Raw genomic sequence first — 4910 nt, forward strand, 5'->3', positions numbered from 1 at the left:
GGTGGCAGCTCTAATTCTGGTTTCCAGGGCCAAGGCAATCAAGGTGGTCAAGGCAATCAGGGTGGTTACCAGTAACAGTCTGGTCAGGGAAATCAGCAACAACAGCAATATGGGTATCAGAGTAACCCGAAGCAGTTGAATAGCGGGCAGTACTATGGTTTCACTACGAGTTTGTGCAAGTGGGACCAGAAGCTTCGTAAAAGGGCTGTAAACGCCATTGAGCCGGCAGTTCCTCATTACTTATGATGGTCAGAATAGCCCATTTGTGGAGTCGGGAGGATCACCCGCCCCAAGTTGATAATCCGGGTCAATTGGCGTTGGTGGTGGCACCTTAAGTTGGAGGATACAAATTCACTAAAGTTCTCATGGATGGAGGCAATAGCATCAATATCCTTTACTATGATACTTTTCGTCGTTTGGCACTAACTGATAAACACCTTAAGCCATAGAAATACTATTTTTCTTGGTGTAGTGCCTGCTAAGTCGACATACCCGGTAGGCAAGATATCTTTGGAAGTTCCTTTCGGCGATGACCATGATTCCCGGCTGAGACGCTGACCTTTGAAGTGGTTAAGATTCAGAGGCCGTATCACGCTCTGTTTGGACGGCCTGCTTACACTAAGTTCATGGCTCGGCCTTGTTATGTTTATCTGCAATTCAAGATGCCAGGTTACAAGGGAACCATCACAGTACATGGAAGACGGAAGGTAGCCTTGGAGTGTGAAGAATGTGACGCTGCTTATGCTGAGTCTGTCTGTGCCATAGAGGAGTTAAAGTTCTATAAAGATAATGTTGACCCGGCAGATATGACATCTCTGAAAAAGCCAACTACAGAGCATGACCCGGCGTTCAAGTTTAAGTCGGCAAATGACACCAAGCTAGTTGATTTCGTTCCTGGCGATTCAGCCAAGCAGTTCAGCATCAGTGCTAATCTAGATCCAAAATAGGAAAGCGCGCTCATCGAGTTCATCCGTGAGAATCAGGCCATCTTTGCATGGAAACCTTCTGATATGCCGGGTGTACTGAGGGAAATCGCTGAGCATACTCTTAATATTGATCCGAAATTTAAACCAGTCAAGCAATTCCTCTGTTGTTTTAACGAATAGAGGCGTAAGGCCATTGGTGAAGAAGTAGCCCGGCTCCTGGCTGCCGGGTTCATCGTCGAAGTTCTTCATCCTGAGTGGTTAGCTAACCCGGTGCTGGTGCTTAAGAAGAAAGGCACTTGGCGTATGTGTGTCGATTACACAGACTTAAACAAGGCTTGTCCAGCTGACCCCTTTGTCCTCCCCCGTATTGATCAGATTATTGATGCTACGGCGGGTTGTGAGCATTTGAGTTTCTTGGATGCTTATTCAGGTTATCATCAGATCAAGATGGTAGTTAAGGACAAGGAGAAGGCAGCTTTCATCACTCCCTTTGGTGCCTTATGTTATGTGTCTATGCTTTTTGGGCTCAAGAGTGCCGAGGCGACTTATCAGCGATGTGTGCAAGATTGTCTTCATGATTAGAGTGGACGCAATGTTCATGCTTGTGTGGATGATATTATGGTGAAATCCAGAAAGATGGAGACATTGATAGATGATTTGAAAGAGACATTTGACAATCTCCGGATCTACAAGATGATGCTTAACCCGGCCAAGTGTGTTTTTGGTGTGCCAGCAGGCAAACTCTTGGGTTTTCTGGTTTCTGAGAGACGCATTGAAGCTAACCCGGAGAAAATCAAGGCCATTACATTATTGGCTAAGCTGGTGTGTATCAGCAATGTTCAGCGTCTGGCGGGTCATATTGCAGCCTTAAGCTGGTTCATAAGCCGGTTGGGTGAGAGAGCCATACCGCTGTATCAGATGATGAAGAAAACAGATCACTTTGTCTGGAGTGATGCGGCTAATGAGGCGTTTGAAGCCTTGAAGAAACAGCTCACTGAACCACCAGTCCTTGCTGCTCCTATTGACAAGGAGCCGCTGTTGCTATATGTGGCTGCCAATGCCCGAGCTGTCAGCGTAGCTATTGTGGTGGAACGAAAGGAGGCAGGAAAGGAACATCCGGTTCAGAGGCCGGTTTACTACATTAGTGAAGTGCTTATTGAGTCCAAGTAGAGGTATCTGCACTGGCATAAACTTGTATATGGGGTGTTCATGGCCAGTCGGAAGCTTAACCATTATTTTTTGGGTCATCCCATCACTGTGGTTAGTTCTTCTCCCTTAGGGGATATTATTCAAAACAGAGAAGCCACATGTCGGGTAGCCAAGTGGGCCATTGAGCTTGGACCTCAGGGTCTGAAATATATGCCTCGCACAGCAATCAAATCTCAAGCGCTCGTGGATTACATTAATGATTGGACAGAGTTGCAGACACAGTGAGGAGAAGCCAGATAACACATATTGGACTATTTACTTCAATGGATCCAGGTAGTTGGAAGGCTCGGGGGCTGGAGTTGCGTTGACTTCCCCACGAGGTGACAAGTTTTGTTATGTTCTTAGGTTGATGTTCCTTTTCACTAACAATGCAGCTGAGTACGAAGCCTTGCTCCATGGTCTTCGGATGGCTAATGAAACGAACTTAAGCCATGTGAGGTGTTTTGGCGACTCGTACATAGTGGCTCAGAAAGTTTCTGGCACCTGGGACTCTAAGGATCCACTCATGGCGGCTTATCACTGAGAGGTTGTTGCTATTGCAGGGCACTTCAAGGGTTATCAAGTGGAACATGTTGATCGTAGGAAAAATGAGGCGGCTGATGCCTTAAGCCGGTTAGGATCCCAGCGTAAGCCGGTGCCGCCTAACACCTTTTTGGATATTCTGCATAACCCTTTCGTTAAGTTGCCTACAGAGGAAGATCTGGCCATTCCTGACCCAGAGGCACAATTGGTGGTAGCTCTTCATGCTATTCCTAATTGGACAGCCCCATATTTGGCTTATATGACCCAGGGCGAGCTGCCAGAGGATGAAACTTTGGCCACACAGATAACTCGGCGGTCTAAAGCAATGACTATTGCCAATGGGGAGTTACATCATCGAAGTGTCACCGGGGTGTTTCAACATTTTGTTTCACCTGAGGAGGGCCATGAGATTCTTCACGAAATTCATGAAGGAGATTGCGGTAATCATGCCGGCTCAAAGTCCATTGTGGCCAAGGCTTTTCGTCATGGGTTTTATTGGCTCACGGCCCACGCTGACGCAGAGAACTTAGTCGGTAAATGTGATGTTGTCAGAAATTCTCACGCGGGCTCATGTGCCAGCTCATGAGTTGAGAATGATTCCAATTGCTTGGCCGTTCGCAGTCTGGGGGCTTGACATGGTTGGGCCTTTTAAACGATCTAACTATAAAAAGACCCACCTATGGTGGCAGTTGACAAATTTACAAAGTGAGTTGAGGTAGAGCCGGTTAGCAAGTGTGATGCGGCAACAACGGTTCAGTTCATCAAAAAGGTGATTTTCCGTCTTGGCTTTCCCCACAACATTATAACTGACAATGGCACTAATTTATCTAAGGGTGCTATGAAAGAGTTTGTCAACGTGAGCATATCCGGCTGGACGTGTCATCAGTGGCTCACCCTCAGTCTAATGGTCAAGCCGAGAGAGCGAATCAAGAGATCCTGAGAGGTATCAAGCCCCAACTTATGGTTCCTTTGTAGAGAATGCCGGGTTGTTCGGTAGAGGAGTTACCTTTAGTGTTATGGAGCATCAATACCACCCCCAACAGATCTACAGGGTACACACCTTTCTTCATGGTTTACGGAGCACAGGCGGTTCTCCCTAGTGATATCCGTCATGACTCGCCCCGAGTGGCGGCTTACATTGAAGCTGATAGCGAACAAGCACGGCGGGATGCACTTGACCTGTTGGACGAGGAACGTGACCTCGCGGTGGCTCGATCGGCGATTTACCAGCAGGATCTGCGACGTTATCATAGTTGTTGGGTCAGGACGAGAACTTTTCAAGAAGGCGTTTTGGTGCTCCGGCTCATCCAGGATCAGACCGATATGCATAAACTATCCCCGCCTTGGGAAGGACCTTTTGTGGTTAGCAAGAATCTGAACAATGGGTCATACTTCCTTATCGATGTTCGAGACCACAAGGACTCACGCACGTCGGAGGAGGAGACCCGCCGGCCGTGGAATATTGCTCATCTTCAGCCTTACTACACTTAAGCCACCGGCTCTTGCAATGTATATATTCTGATAGTGTACATATTATGATGATTATAATAAAGCCGGCATCCCTGATAATTCAGGTCCTCTGTCATTTCGATTCAACAGAATGATGAGTCTCTATCACTTCAAATAGGTCACTTGGGGGCTTCCTGTTCAAACATAGGTGTATTCACCAAAGAGAACATAGCTGTGAATATCCCTCTTGATCCGGCGCAATGAAGTACTTCAAATAGGTCACTTGGGGGCTTCCTATGCAAACATAGGTGTATTCACCAAAGAGAACATAGCTGTGAATATCCCTCTTGATCCGATGCAATGACGTACTTCAAATAGGTCACTTGGGGGCTTCCTATTCAGACATAGGTGTATTCACCAAAGAGAACATAGCGTTACTACCCTCTTGACTGGGTTATCTTGTTCAAACATAGGTATATTCACCAAAGAGGACATAACCCTTCCGGGTCATCCATCATGTATGTCAGCTGCTTCTCCATCAGGTAATCCTGATTGACCCGCCGAACTCTTAACAGTCAATCTTTTAAACAAGACCTGAACTAGTTAAGGTTAAAACGCCGGATTTTCATGTGAGGGCACGGCTTACAAATAACGAGGATGGACCCAGGCTATTAAGCCGCCTTCATTGAAACTTGGTTAAACCTGCCTGTTTGCATGATGCTACTCCGACCTAGTGTACTCTCGATAAGTCAATCTTGAAACAAGACTCTGAACTTATCCAGGTTAAAACATCGATTGGGTCAT

This window comes from Triticum aestivum, chromosome 7A (assembly GCF_018294505.1).
Source record: "Triticum aestivum cultivar Chinese Spring chromosome 7A, IWGSC CS RefSeq v2.1, whole genome shotgun sequence".
Classification (NCBI taxonomy): Eukaryota; Viridiplantae; Streptophyta; class Magnoliopsida; order Poales; family Poaceae; genus Triticum; species Triticum aestivum.